At 37.2% G+C, this 16,390-nt stretch overlaps 2 long non-coding RNA genes across 2 annotated transcripts; one reads left to right on the plus strand and one right to left on the minus strand.

Moving 5' to 3' along the window:
• Positions 1-365: 365 nt before the first annotated feature.
• LOC136358388 (uncharacterized) lies at positions 366-16,099 on the minus strand. The gene is made up of 2 exons (XR_010743077.1): positions 15,849-16,099; positions 366-1,773 (listed from the first exon to the last, which is right to left on the minus strand). It is a non-coding gene; the product is annotated as an uncharacterized lncRNA (long non-coding RNA).
• LOC136358387 (uncharacterized) lies at positions 7,827-8,557 on the plus strand. Its single transcript, XR_010743076.1, has 2 exons — positions 7,827-7,924; positions 8,390-8,557. It is a non-coding gene; the product is annotated as an uncharacterized lncRNA (long non-coding RNA).
• Positions 16,100-16,390: the final 291 nt, after the last annotated feature.

Consider the following 16,390-nt stretch of genomic DNA (forward strand, 5'->3'; position numbering starts at 1 on the left):
TCACCAGAAACCTTTTATGACTAACAGGTATTTCAAATGTCTTGAGTGTGGAAAGAAACAGTTTATTTCTATAATATTTTATTTCTTTCTGCTTACTATACTTTTGATATAATTGGTAGCATCTAGTGAATAAAATGAGACTGTTTTAGCAATATTTTATTTCAAATTTATCTCTAAAATAAATAATTCAATCCAGCATGCTAAGTTTGGGTTGTTTCCAACAGATAATTTGAAAGATACAGTAAGATTTGTGAGTAGCAGTTCCCAGACATGAAAAATTACTAATTATAAAATGCTATATTTACATTTGTGAGGTATAACTATTGAATTGTTATCAACATTACAGAATTACAGATTTTTTAAAAAATTTATTGTTTCAAGATCAATACTCTCAAAGAATGCAGAACATTTATTTGTTTTTCAAAGCACTAAAGAATTTGAAAAAACTGTCACTGGAAGGCAGAGTGCAAGCTTTGCTCCATATGCATCTTTATTTCTTTATGAATGACATCCATTCTCAAGTTTACTTTTAAGAGGAAGTTATTAGTTACATTTCCCATGTACATTATTCAAAATAGTGTTATTCCTAACATGTAAACAAGCTCACTATTTGGAAACATACATAACATGCATTTCATTTGGTACAAGGACCGGTGACATTCCAATGTTCCAGATTGGAAGGTGATTCCTTTCTCAGCTGTTGTAGACTGGGTTTACAGCTGGTTTCCTCTCTGAAAACTATTGAAGGGACATGAAATCCCTCCGTTACTCTGAGTCACTTGTTTGTCAGGCCAATATCTCCATTTCCCCTCAGTGCTAAGGACCATCATGTGACACAGGAATGCTCCAAGCGTTAATCTGCAATATGATTTGCTCAATCTATATTGATTTCAGTCTTGGTGTGGTTTACCCTGCTGAATCTCCTCACCCTCTTGATGTCACCAGAATGACTCTCAAATCACACCAGATTATGCCAGAAAAAAAAAAAAAAAAGTTCAGTTAGCTTCTTCTCACAGTTAACAGGTTGTGAACCTAGGATTATCCAGTATAAGCCTCTTTTCATTTACAAGAATTGCCTGGTTATTAATGTGTCCTTTTCATACATGAACATATGTGAGACATCTAACAGTCAGTGCTGTAGTTCATTTTTCTATCAATTTCTTAATCCTTCTTTTCCATTATTATTCCTATATCACTTGCAAACTGCTAACCTGTAAATATTGTTGTCATCTCTTTAATCTTTCTTGTACAATATTAATACTCTTGAATAATTGAGATTTTTCTGATTTTTCTAAGATTCATCATAAATTAACATCAGAGATGTTTTCAGGTTACTGGATGATCCAACACTTTCAGAGATTTTGGGCCAGTTCTTTAATGCTGATCTTCAGAAGATGTTTCTCACTGTTCTTCACAGAAAGTTTTGTATCATTCTCAGATGGAGAACAGTTTAATATAGCGGTTTGGGTCATCGCTAAAACTCTGAACAACAGGCATTAAAAGTAGGCATAAGGACTGAATCTGTCTGTGGAACTGATTGCAGCAGGTTCTGCTTTGGGTGCTGCGCAGTGGCTTCCACCAGCCTCTTGGCCTTAATGGGGGAAGAGTATCCAGGAGCCTGAGTGATGCTTTCTTCCACAAGTGTTCAATACAAGAGAATGCCACCAGACATTCTTTCTCTTCTGCATGTCTCTTAGAGCCAGATGTCTGCTGTTCTCTAGGAGTCTCAGTCTGTTTTCTGTAATCAGGTTCATTTTTCTGTCCCTGGAATGTCTGAACAGCAGTTGCATGGAGAAAAAGCAAGAGGAAGTAGCAGTATAAATACATTTCTAAGTTACGACTTAATAGACCTAATAAGACTTGACAGGATGATTCATCTAGCAGGAACATTATTATAAACAGTGGAATTTGTCCGGGGCATGTAGACAGAGAAAAGGACATGGATATTACCTTATATGTTAATGTACACTCAGGCATCTCTTGCTCTGAGGTTAATAATAAGAGGCTCAAAAGTTGTCTCATTATTTCTGAGTACAATTTAAAGGACAAAAAGTGTTGATATCCTGGGAGTTGATGGGAGTCAATAATCAGACAACTATCAAGAAAATCACCTGATGAGCCTTTTGTAAGCAGAGTATCCAAATGCCAGCACTCAGTGCCATCAGCATATTTTGATTTAAAAAAATCTGCACATTGGGAAGGAATACAGCTGCCCTCAGGCATTGGCTAATTTTTGAAAAGTTTTAGTGGAATTTTCTATGTAGAAGTTGGAAAATGCAGAGATGACATCTTCCCAATATTATTTTCCTAATTTGGTAAAACCTAAAGGAAAAAGTAACAGTTAAAAGCAACTTGGGCACTTCTTGAGCAATGATGAAGCAGCAAAATTCATGATAAACAGGAAGAGATGCAATGTACTTCAGCAGAGCAGATTATAGGAATTCAGAGAACTAGTAACTGAGATCCTGTGGGAGACAATTCTGAGAGAGAGTAAGTGCAGTAGGCAGATCTTTAAAAGAACTATGTTAAATGCAAGTTTATGCAAAACTATGCAAAAGAAAACTATGCAAAATTGCAAGTTATGACAGTGCGGAGGAAGGGAAAGAGCTGTAGATCACTCACCAAGGAAAAAAATTTAAAGAAAGATGAATGGATGAACATGTGAGACTAAAGAGAGAAAATCAAAAGCAGAGAGTGAAACCATGTGGTGCATAGGTGATGCATGCTTCTCAGCATGTTGGTGCACCAATAGGCAGAGGAAGCTAAAGAAAGACTTAGCCCACTTCTCTGGAGAGTGGAGGGCTTCAGCAAACAATGCCTGGAAAGCTGACAGGTGCAGCTCCTTTTTTTCACTCAAAAGGTCAGTTGTAAGCAGATAGTATCATGACATAGAGGACAAGAACTTAAAAGGGGAAAGAAAACACTTGAAGTTATGCATGCAAATGAACTATTTTGTGATCAGCTAGGCTAAATGATATTCTGAAAATCCAGAAGAGAAAAGGTGCCTTTCTTTAAAAAGAAATAGAAGAGTGAGATAAAAATGATAACACATAGAATTAATTTCAATTCCTGTAGAAATAGTGGACAAAACAACATACTGGTCATGAACATTTACAAAATAGCATATAAAGAGGAAGGACTGGTCAATAAAACCCATGTCAACCCAAAATAAACTCAATCTGTCACAGGATAATGCTTCATATCGCTTCATGAAAACAATGGATACTGCATCTTGATTTTAGTGAGTCTCTGGACACTGTCTCCTAGAACACTCCTGTAACTAAGCTGGGAACATATGGTCTGGATGAAAAGGCTGCAGAGGAAAGAAATCAAACTACGGCAATATATTGAGTGGGGTTTTTTCAGGAATAATCTGTGCTTGTTCCAGAATTAGTTGTTATTTTTTCAATTACTTGCCTGATGGAAAAGTGCAGCAGCCTATATATTTGCAAATGATACCTAGTTAGGAGGAAATTCAGGTAGCAGATTAAACTCAGAGCACTCATGACAATTTAGAGAAGAGATGTGAGGAAAACAAGTAGGTAATTCAGTAAGAAAAAGTCTGTGGATCAGCACTTGGACAACAACAGCCACCTATCCAAGCACTGGACTAGAGTCCTCATCTGGTTGTTGTGAGTTTTTTCAGAAAAGGAGTGAGGAACTCATGGAAAACAATGAGATGAGCATGAGCTGGTAAAACATGCATGCCTAAAAAACCACTTACCATCTGTGTTGTGGTGGTACCTTGGAAGAAAAGAAATCAGCTTCCCTGGGCTCCCTGCCTGCCCTGGTTCGACCCCACCTCCCTCGCAGTTTGGTGCCGGGCATTGGTGAGATCCTGTGATGCCTCAGACTGCAGATATCCTCATGAGCAACCTGTGCCCTATCTCCTTTTGTTTCCGATCTAATAGATCTTAAACTTTTTAAATTTAGAACTGTCAATTCTTTGGTAAACATGCTATTCCAATATTTATGAAGTAGCTTGGTCCTGCATAGGAGTTGTAGCATCCTGTAACTGTCCTACTGAGTAGCAGTGTCACATTACAAAGAGGGCCTTAGAACTGGATTCAGATTTGCTGAAAAGCAAATGGCCTTTTTTTAAATCTGTACAATTTCACTACTAGAACTACTTAAAACTTTTTGTAAAGAATTTACTCTTTTTTTTCTGTTTCAGTTTTTGTCCTTGAGTAGTTCTTTACCATCACCTTCCATAACTATATTCTTTATCCAGACCTGCCAGTAAGTAGTTTCTGGAAGCAGATTTTGGTTCAAAGTCTGTTTCCAGGCATTCTAATCCCCAAAATGCAACTATGGCCGAATGTTATTTTCAGGAGAGGGTGGGACAATTAAAAATGTTTTCACAGTGCAATTCAGTAATAGATAGCTGAGTTGTCACTGGGGCAGATTGCTCCAAACTCCAGCAAAGCCTTTCACCAGATAGATACACTCAAAAAAATATAAGAAATTTTGAACAACAGTGCCACTGCCATTTCCCATCTATATCATAGTAACAGAAATGAGATCAACTTTAGAGTATTGCTGATATCTGGAGTGTTACTGTTCCAAACCAGGTTGGAGCATGTTCTGTTTGTGAACTATAATGTAAAACAAATGTTTTCAGAAACGTTTTGAAGGTATTTATGGCTTATGTTGGAAAAATTTTGGATTTACTTTCTTTCTCTCAAAAAGATGGTTGAGTTGCAGCACAGCTAAACAAGTCCATCTCTAAAGGGGAAATAGGAAAATGCTATAATGGGAGACACCACTTCTGCTATGTGACCAAGTCACTGTATAATGCATTACCTTATCCACCGCAACCTTAAAAGTCAGAAATGGGTTTCTTTTCTAACAAACTAGGGCCTTAAAAATGGATTTAGCATTAATAAATCACATTAAATCCTCCATTTAAAGTCCTCAAGACAACAGGATGACTTTGGGAAAAAAAAAACATACATTTGATAAGAAGATGGAGAAATATATTTTGTAGCAGACTACTCCTCTAAATTTGTCTTATTATTAACATTTTAAATCTGGAAGCATTTGGAAGCTGCTTAAGAGGTTGGGATGTTAAATTAATCAGAGATGACAGATTGGTGGGCAGATGAGAACAAGTGCTATCATGAATTGGTGTCATGTGACCCTGAAATTTAAGGTACTGTCAAATTGTGCTGCTAGTATAGCTGAAAGACATTTATAAACCAGAATTTCCAAAGCAAGCAGATGTTTTATACCATTTTGTTCCAGATTTTGATGCTTTCTTTTAGAAGAAGAATCAGAAACACTCAGTAACTTTATGAAAGTCTTTGAGGAAATCTATACATTTTTCACAACTGTGAAAGTCTATTTATTGTTTCAGCAGGTGTTCAAAAGCAGCACATCCACCACAACCTTCATGACCTCCACAAGTCTGCAGCCTGCCAGGCTGTTCCTCTGAGATGAAGTCCATATAATGAACCTGCTATCCAGGGCCTACATAGCAATTTGTGCAATGGGCTTGAATCTTCACCTTTTTTTTTTTTCAATGTCTTTCTGTGCATTTTTCAAACTAGAAGAATAGTTAATAAATGGGTGTAGTTTATGGGACTGAACTAACTTGCTGAAGGAAAAATCTACATGAGATATTTTTACATTTTGAAACAGGTTGCAAATAGACAAACCAAATAAGAAGTAATATGCTAGATAAAGGTGAATATGAACTTGAATTACACATTTTATTAAATAGGCAAACATAATTGTTTTGTTCTCTGGTTTAGGAGGACAGATGGAATATAAAAGAGGGCAGGTGAAGAAGGCTTGAACAGAAATTTGTAACAATACCTTAAAAAGTCAGATTCTAACCTGTAAGTATGAGCCATGCAATATAAATAAATGATAGCTGTGTGGCACATTTGAGCTAGATATTGGATATAAAATAGCAATCAAATGCCTGGAGAGCAGCTGCTTGCCTGTCTATAAGACATCTGGCTCTTTTCCTCAGCTCAGGAAGCTACAGCCAACTGTTGTGTTTCAGAGACCTGTTTTATTTTCCAGCATAAAATGTAAGTGCAATGTGACACAAAGCAATTTTCCCTTTTAAATTGCTTAGAATTTTTAGGTCCCTTTTGTGTGGATTTATACTGCATAATCCTCTGCTTCTTTTGCCACTCTTTCCTGCTGCCCTTCCTGTATACCTCAATCTATTAGTCAGGCATGATCATTACAACTGGCCTAAGTTCCCTGTCTTTAAAAGGCCTACTACTTTGTCTTAATGGTGGTTTTATTATTTAACAACAGGCCGAGGAAAGATCACGTTAAATGTTGCTTTATGAGACAAATACAGCTTCCTGAATGCTGTGCAGTCAGGAGGCTGCAGCTACTCTTGCGTGCACTGCACTGCCTGTCAATGCTGTCTCCTGGTGCCCCTTACAGCCTCAAGCTATAAGGCAGTTTTCTTTATGTCTTTGCTGATTTCTCTCCCTCCAGAGGAATGCTGAAGTGTCTAGAAAGACAACACAGAGGTATTCTTTCTCTGAGAGACCCATGGTACAACAAAGCTAGAGTTTACAAGCTAAAATCTTCCTTTTCAAGAAATATAGAAAATTTTAATTACTTTTTAATATGAGGTAAATGGAATTAATTTCTGTCTCTTTGAAAAACCACTGAACTAGATGGAAAGTCAAAACCCCTTCCACTTCTATTTTCTACTTTCCTTTTCCTGTTTTCAAGTGTTTCCTGAAGCACCCGCTGACAGAAAATGAAGCTGAACCTAAAGATCACTCTGTGCAGCTTGTTTGTTCCAGGGTGGCTGGTGAATATATAGGTCAACTTTTCCTGTGAATTTCTAGGAGCTATCTGAGGTGTAATCTGGCATTTTATTTATCTGTGTAGAAATCAAAGCAGGTTTTTTATTTGTTTGGATTAGACTTTTTCTTTCTTTCTTTCTTTCTTTTTGTTCTTTTTCTATTTTTCTTTTTCTTTCTTTCTTTCTTTCTTTCTTTCTTTCTTTTTTTCTTTCTTTCTTTCTTCCTTTCTTTCTTCTTTTCTTTCTTTCTTTCTTTCTTTCTTTCTTTCTTTCTTTCTTTCTTTCTTTCTTTCTTTCTTTCTTTCTCTCCTTCTCTCCATCTCTTCTTTCCCTCTTTCTCCCTCCCTCTCTTTCTTTCCCCTTCCCTCCCTTCTTTCCTTCCTTCCTTGTGAAAAAGTAGTGGGATCTCATCCACTGATGATTTTTTACCCAAAGACATGATCCTTAATATGGTCTTTTACACTTGCTGTCATCTTCTGGATTATAAATTATGATTTAACTACAACACAGATAAGCTGACTGTACTCTTGCAAAGCAGTGCCTTGAGGACATTCCAAAGAACGTGTACCAAATTCACTTTTAGCTTTGCTAAAATGAAGACTTTCGAAAATTTACTCCTAAATTATCACTTTAAATTTCCCGCTAAGTTATAATAACAAATGAATTCAGAGAACAAGATAACAGATTATATAAGCAGTAACTCAACTGTGTTATGTTAGCCTTTAAAATTTCCTTTAGAGTAGAGAGAAGCTGTAGCTATAGGAGGAAAAAGTTTCCTTTCACAGCATTTGGTCTGAAGCCTGTTTATTTTGGAAACTTTCTCCTTGATCATGGTGCAGTGGGAGGATTCTTCACGGTGGGCAATTAATTTTAATCAAAACCATCATCCATTTTAGCTAAAAAAAATGTGTGTTCAAGTAGGTTTGAAGGAAGAGTGAACCCTTTTGTCCTTTAAAAATACATAATCTGATTTGGCAGGGCACATTTGTGTTGTGTTGTCTCTATGGCAGATATTCTATTAAATTTGTTTGAATACTCCCATCCCTGAGAAAATAAGCTACATGAGTTGGTTTGAGACCTTCATTAAAGGCTACTCCAAAGCATGTTTTATATGAAAAATGGCTTTGCTGCTGAGAATGATTGGTATGTCAAGAATTTCATTTCAGCCAACATTTTTGTTATTAGAAGAAGCTTCTGTTGTCTACAGAGGGGTTTTGTTCAGAAAGATATAATGCAAGATACGAAAAAAACATCCTTCCAGTGTTCTTATCTACTATGCAATACTTCTATTGTAAGCATAGATAATAACAATTCTAATATTTTTTTCATTTCCTTGGGTGCTGCTTCTTACTCACATCTTATAACAGTACTCATGATTTTCCTGCTGTTTCTCTGGGAGCTAGAAAAATAATCAAAGAGCTTGTTTTACAGTGTGTTTATTGAAACCTTAGAACTGGATGCCTTAAAGGTGATCTTTTAAATCCCTTTTGCCTTTTTGTATTTCCCGTGTAAAGTACAAAGACTATCAAATTAAAACATGTTTTCCTTATTATTTTCTGCATCATTAAATCTTGACAGGCCCATTTCTCTTCCATTTCCTTTTGAAAGAGCACCAGTTTCTGAAGAGTGGAAGGAGGGAGGATTTAAGCAGGTCACAGCCTTTGGTGATATAATTATGCCACTCCTTTCAGACTATCTCAACAGCCAGATTATCCATAGATTGGAAGGAAAATGAGAATCCAATTAAAGCCAAAATAAACAGATCTTTGCTCAGTAGGTTTCTGTGGTTTCTGTTATGTTTTGTTCTTGTCTATATTCTGTCCCACCCTCACCCTTCTGGAAACTTTATTACCTTTTTTGTACACCAATAAGCAATGTTTAAAATTCTCTCAAATCAGTACAACTCTGCAATGGTCAACTCTATAGGATCATAAATTTCTCAGGATAGCAGAAACAATTTTCTCTGCGTCTTTGAAGACATCTACCGTATTTTATTACTACCGTGACTTTTCACAAAACTGTTGCTTCCTGAGCAGCAACCACATTCCCAAGGACTGTTTGCATGTGCCAGCAACAGATAAAGTAACACAACTGAAGCAACTAAAGAATGGCAGTAAAGCACTGGATGGTGCTTGCTCTCTCATTTCTATTTTTGGTTGTTTTTTCTAAAAGTTGTCCTACCCCATCCTGACGAAAACAAATAAAATCTGACTAAAAAAGAAAATGAAAGTCTGTGATACTTGCTGGGAGATAAAACAACTGATCATTTTATGTTGCCACTAACAATGGGCTGACAAGGTAGTGACCATCATGGATTCATCACACCATTGGAAGCATCACACTTTCTTACCTAATCTCATGAGCTCTCAGGGTCTACTGTGTAACCATTACATAGTAGCCAACAACAACAAGTAATTGTCTTAATGCATTTTCTGGCCTTGTCTAGTGTAGAATGTACAAAGTACAGTCAATAGGAGCCAAAATACCTGGAGCATCTTGAAACCCAGCAATTGTTTGGGCACAGTTAGACAAGGCATCCTAGAAGCAAAGGATAGAAAACAATGATGAAAGGAGAATAACCTTGCCAACAGTGTCTGCTCTCAGATCAATATTAACCACAGCAGGGAAGGGCATAGACACCAACTAGAAACATTCTACATGCCAGCTGAGTGAGCTGGATACTGCATCCTTAAGGGTGTCTGGGAGTATGTTTTAAATATTCCTCTACCTTATCTCTAACAACAGGATCCTATAATTTCCAACCACTTCTCTGCTTGCCTGTTGCTGAATGTTAATAGTAGGTACAGCTGGCAAACAGAGAAGTTGAAGCATTTAAAGGATGTGTCATATTTTACTGGAAGTTTATTATAATTTGCACTTGAACTTGATTACTTAAAGGTCATCTCACTTTTGCACATAATCAGTTTTCCTTACTCTCAATTATATTTAAACAATTGTCAAACTAAAATAATTAAGGATAATAATTAAATAATTAAATACTAAAATATTAATAATTAAATACGAATTAATTGATAATTAAATAATTAAATAATAATTAAATAATTACATACAGGGAAAGAAATTGTTTTCATGTACCAAAGACCACAGAATTATTAAACCATTGAGGTTGGAAGGGACCTCTGGAGTTCATCAGATCCAACCCCCTTCTCAAGCAGGTTCACTTAGAGCAGGTTGCCCAGTGCCATGACCAGATGACTTTTGAATATCTCAAAGGATAGAGACTCTAAAAACCTCTCTGTGCAACTTGTGTCGGTGATCAGTCACTCTCACAGTGCAAAAGGGTTTCGTTTTTTTAAATGTAACCTCCTATTGCAGTTTATAGCCATTGCTTCTTGTCCTGTAAATTAAAAATAATGTAATGTCCTGCAGTGAATCAAGTTGATTCAAGGAAGCTAATTCATGTATTTCATTGTAGTGTCCAACTGAAGTATATAGCAATGCCTAAAGATGAGAGTTTCTGTCAAAATCATTGATGCATTCCTGGGAAAGAAATGAAATTGCATGATGAAGCCTCCTCAGCAGTGTCATCCTTTCGTAGATGCAGCTTTGGTGTTTGGTGTCTTTAATTTGAAAACTGTAAAATACTACCTTCAGTCAACTTGACAAGCATCATTCTTCCAAATTTTAGTCTTCAAACCTACAAATCTCAGCAGCAAGTGCCCCATAAATCTTCAAAAGTGAGCAGTAGGTAGGACCTGCTTCTTTTAATTCTCTTTCTACATTTGCTGAGCAGCTGTCCTTTATTTTTCTGCTACAGCTACTTAATTTTCATCCCTAGCATTACTAGTTGCCCAGATCTTACCGTAATGATTATTCATCAATTTTTTTTTCTCTATTGAAGAGTGAAAAAGAATAGCCATGTCACAGTGATGCAGCACCAATTCCAGACACAACCCTTTTGATGCCAGTGGCTGAGTCACTGCAGGTAGAATGCTGGCGGTGGCTGTGTCACAGGGGCATGGGTGACACAGGAGGCCCAGGATGGCTGCCTGGGCTGGCAGGGACTGATGCCCACGGCAATGGGGAGTGGCTGTTTCTCCTTTGTTGCTTCTTCTGTCTGATACTTCTGGGTACTTGGACAGGGGTGAAACCAGACCATGTCACTCTCCTATCCTCTACCTCCTCTGACACTCCGTTGGAGAGTGTTGCAAGTTTCTGAAAGGGTATTGACCTAAGGATAAGAAAACACACACAGTCCCGGTCTGTACACTATCAGGGTTCTACAGGCATCTGCAAAATCTTTACAATCCTGGATAAAGGGAGCTCCACCCTGTTCTCCCTCACTGTGCGCATCCTGGTCTTACAAGGAGCTGGAAGCTCCCCACTGCCATGGATAAATGAAGCTCCTCAGCACCCACCTCCTCTGAGTGAAACTTGCCGTAAAGTTCCTGATTCATGAACCCATTGGCTGCTTTTGGTTTGTGCTGTCTTTTTCTTGGAAAACCTTTGAGCCTTTCCTTTGGCATAGCAATTGCGTAAGCCTAAAATTTTTAAGATCCTCCACTGCCAGGCTTTTCCATACAGACCAGTTCCTCAAGGGTAAGGATTCATCTTTCAATATTTGTCACCCCAATTTCTATTTTCCTTTTTAGTCGTAGCTTTCCAGTTGGATAGAGCAACTTGCTACCTGACAGCAAAATTGCTTTTTTACCCCATAAGGTGAGAGTCTCTTGCCATTCTCTTTTGTTTCATGCTCCTTATTTAGTGAGAAAGGGCAGGTTAGGGACTCTGATCAGAGTAACTCAAGACTGTTTTTGGGAAATCTGCTGAAGATAGAAAATAGGCAGACTATTTTGTTCTTCTTTTATGAATCCAGACCAGAAATTACTTTCTTATATGAGAAAGCACTGTAGTGGAACTGAAGATCACTTAGAATATAGTTGAGATCACTTAGAATATAGTTGCACCATGTGGAACTTTTCTCCCCTTTGTTGAAGAAGGTTATTTAATAAATAGCATAAGGTAGGTAAAATAACTGAAAACCAATGCTGTCACAGAGGCAGGGATATAGGTATGGCACAGTGATTTGCCCTAATTGTTGTTGTATTTTTATCATCCTTACTCAGTTTTATATTATTCCAATTTTATCTGGAGTGACAACCAAGGTTAGTGTTCCAAAACTTTTTATATACACAACATATAAAATATATTTTGTATATAAATATAAAATATAAAATATAAAATATAAAATAAGATTGTTCTTCTCACTCAATGCAAGTTTATATGGGAGATAAACACATTCATTGATGTTAATGATAATATCACAGGAAGATATTCACAGTGGTTCTTATAAACAACCCCTATCATAGCATTCTGCAGTCTTAAATTTAGTGGAAGAAGTTGGCTGCAAAGAATAAACAGTCTCTATCCAAGCCTATCACGGCACTAAATTAACCAAGATTCCTATCTTTAAACACAGAGGTCTTGGCCTGCTTTCTTTGGTAAGATACTGCCACGAGTAATATGGAGTAAAGATATAGAATAAGAAGAAATACATCACTAAAAATAATTAAAATATAAGAGCTTAATTTCACCAAAACTGATAAACCTTTCTATCTTTAGACTTTTATGTGAAGAGGGGTTTATCAAGACAAATAATTTGATGGTATTGAGATGGTGTTAGGAAGATAATATTGCCTTTTTTAGGGAAGAAAAGGAATGAAGTTAATTTAGGTAGACTAAATCTGCTCTCATTTTTTGCCCTTGTAGTCCTGCTTCTTTGAAGCCAAAGCAGTAAAAACCTATGTGCAAAAAGAAAGGAAAAATTCCTGCAAAGCAAGAAAACGCAGCCCTACTTTTCTAATGTCTCAGAGAGAATAACCGTATGGAAAAAATTCTCAGTCTACCTCTAAGCAGCCAGCACAGATGTTAGAAGTGCTTTAATTGTGTTAGCATAGTACTCCCCCAGGTCTGTTCTCCTGTTTGAGCAATACCATAAGCCCAGGGAAAGCACCTTATTAACAACTGCATTTCTCTCAGGCTGAGCCAGCCTGTTCAAATTTAGACAATATTTTACACAATCTAGGCTTAGACTGACACTGACTTGCAGTTGGAGAATTGGTGAACGTGCAAAGAAGCACAGACACTGATGGATTTTGACATAGGGTGGGAAAAACAGATTTCATAAACAAGCAGGCTGGTTGCAGTCTGGGTGGTAATGAGAGTCTCTGTTGCAAGGGTCCTTCCTGCAGCACCTTCAACTGCATCAGGAGACACTCCCTAAAGGGCTGTTCTGTTCAGTTGTTACAGTCAGCTGAACCATGGTCCTGAGTGACTGCTCCAGCATGGGCATGATCCATCACTCTGAGTACCTCAAACTAAATAAGAAGCATATCCTTCCTTGATATTCTATCTGCATAAGATTGCCCAACACAATCATTTCCACAGTTGAAGGAACACTTTCTACTGACTATTTTTAAGTATCTTATATTGTATAGTTCGATCAATTCTGTGGCAAGAACTACCCAGGGAGTCTTTGGGATAGCCAGATGCTTCACACAGGATGTTAATCTGCACACTGAAGATGTGTGCAGACTATGAAAATTATTAGTACAAATCCTGCTACATCTCAGAAATTAGCTTTCAGTTTGTCTCTTGATGATCTCATGCTACTGATAGTTTCATCATATCTTACCTAAACATTACATCTTAGTTTTTTCATATGGCTTTGGGAAAACAATTTTTCTTAAAAATAGGTTTAAAACTCTACATTTGGATAGTACTGTGTACATGACTTAAATTTCTATTGAGTTTGACAATTTTATATAGGAAGCTGTGCTATGATCCATCTATGACAATAAAGCCCAGGCCTCTGCTTAACAGTATTTACTGTCTCCTGCATGATAGAAGTGATCTATCCACAAGAACATAAATATTTGGTTCAGAAAGTATTTCAGTTTTAGTAGTATTTAGAAGTCAAACCCAAAAGTTGGAAAATGGATCGCAACACTTCCTTTCCTTGAGTTACCCAATAGAGCAACAAGGTTATCTTGTCCAAAAATTGGACTCCCTGTCATCTTGCACTGTTTCACTTCCCCTTGAGTCAAAAGGAATCTGGTCAGTTGCTAAATTTTCATTTTCTGTTACTTCTGGCTTCTCAAATCTATATAAATTCAGATATTTGCTTCTTAGTTTTGATATGGATTTATGATGTTTTTCTTGTGGCAAATTTTGTAGGAGAATAATGTTTCTCTTACCAATTTGGTTGATACATGTTTGATGCCAGCATTTTTACAAACCACAGTGAAACACCTGCGTTACATTGTAACAGCTTTTGAAATGCTGCAGTTCTTCAAAAGATGCAAATACACTTTTATGTGCTCTTTCCCATATCCCTCTACCTGGGACATACTCAGCATGTCATTTTAAAGAAAGCACACTAGCATAATTAACTGTGTAATCTGAATGCCAGTTGTACATCACACACTGAATCACAGGATGGGTGAGGTTGGGACGACCACTGGAGGCCACCTTGTCCTCATCCCTGCTCAAGCAGGGTCCCCCAGAGCACTGTACTCAGAATTGTGTCCAGGTGGCTTTTGAATGTCTCCAGAGAAGGAGACTCCACAACTTCTCCGAGCAACCTGTTCCAGTGCTCAGTCACCTACACAGTAAAGTTCTTCCTCATGTTTGGGTGGAACTCCCCATGTTCCAGTTTCTGTCCATAGTCTCTCACTCTTATTGCTGGAACCACTGAGAAGAGCCTGGCTACATCCTCTTGGCACCTCCCTTCAAATACTTGCTTACATTGATAAGAACCCCTCTCAGTCTTCTCCTCCTCAGGCTAAAAAATATGGAGTGCTTCATGAACTTGCATATCATATTATATCACTAATATTACATTTTCTTCTCCTGACTTATTTTGGCCTCGTCCTGGAAAAATAAGATGGATAGAGTCTCCGCATAACTGGCATTCTGGTTGAGAAGCCCCAGCTGGAGCCTCCCTAGCCTTTTCATTTTTTCTGTCACATGACAGTAGAGTGGTTGGTATCCAGCTGATTAAAATTACATTTACTTCTATAGTGAACCAATCAGTGCCTCTATTTAATGTAGAGAATTGTCATTAAAGTATATTAACTATACAATACATCTATGCAGAATTTCAGAAGATAATGTACCTCCTGCCAGTTAGGAAAATGAAAAGAAAATAGGATACTTCTGTTTCCACTGTTTTACTAAGCTGTAACAGTAAAGCTACTTAGCAGCTTTGTATGGTAGAGATCAGACAAGAACAGATACACAGAAGAGCTTTATCTGTAGCTGTCTTTCAAGTGTAATCCTAGAAAAAAGGGGTGAAATTTACTAGTCAAAATTATATTAAGCATCATTTCAAGATATCCTTCCTACTTGCTTGTTCCAGAAAGATGGAAGTCTCACATAGGTCCTATATTATCTGGCAAATTACGTGCAGGTGTCTCAGATACTCCAGGATGCTTAAAAGGCCATTAAAGGTCTATGCATTCAACTCCAAGTTCTCTTTGTACTCTTGGTATTATATTACAATATAATTAAATTTTAATTGAAAATTAAGTTTTAAAAATATCATGGATTATATTTTCTTTTTTGTCTCCATTTTCACTTTTTTTTTTCTTTTTTTTTTTTTTCTTGTGGTACAATACTTAGGGAAAAATTATGCATATACTTCTGAGGCAGAAGAGACTGGTGTATAAAGCCCACAAAGCCAGAGCAGAATATTGGCAGCACTTTGAGCAGACCATGCATGTTTGGCCTTCTGTAGTAGTCATTCTTGAACTTTGTTTTGTTCAACAAACCTCAAACACCAGGATATGTTTGAAAAACCTATTCCAAAGTCTTTCAGGAAGCCTTAAACATTTTTAATCATACCCTTTTGGATTTCCTTCCTTGAACTCCTTGTCTTTTTTTCCAGGCAAGTAAATGAGGGCATAAGACCTTACTTGTTCATGGTGTACCCTGTCTACTGACTTGGACTCACTTTCTTTACAAAATGATATTGATACCAAACAGTGAATTCATAATAATAACCTCCAAGACTTCTGTCCACACATCCAAATAAGCAAGCAATTACCTTTCCTTGTCTTGCCCAGAGTGGATCAGTGTTTGGAGGAAGAGGTGATATCCAGCTGTTCAGAATTTCTTTAACTCACTATCAGTGTTGAGCAGCTTCCTGTGGTTCTTGAGGAAGGATGAAATGAGGCATCTAATTGCAATGTAGAATTCATTATCTACTATTTCTTCAAAGCACCACAAATTATCCAGGAAAGGCCAATGTCAAATCATCTGAGGAACTTAGCAGAACGCCAAGAGTAAGAACAATTATCTGACCCAGATCATTAAGAAGTTTGCTGAGTGAAGAATATGTTACCTTTAATCAATTTCAACACTCCTTTATGTAGACACAATTTTAGTTGGTAGTACTGAGTGCATATAGTCCCAAAATAATGATTTTCAAACAAATTTCAGTTATTTGGTTTTGAGGTTTTGCACAAGCTGCCAAGAGCACTTTCCTGCAGGATTTTTTAGGTGCATCTGAAGTGTGGATAAGCTCTGCTGTGTGCAAGTCCTGCATATAAATTAGCAATCACATCTAAAAGCAGTGGAGTGAGAGAG

This window comes from Sylvia atricapilla, chromosome 3 (assembly GCF_009819655.1).
Source record: "Sylvia atricapilla isolate bSylAtr1 chromosome 3, bSylAtr1.pri, whole genome shotgun sequence".
NCBI classification, from domain to species: Eukaryota; Metazoa; Chordata; class Aves; order Passeriformes; family Sylviidae; genus Sylvia; species Sylvia atricapilla.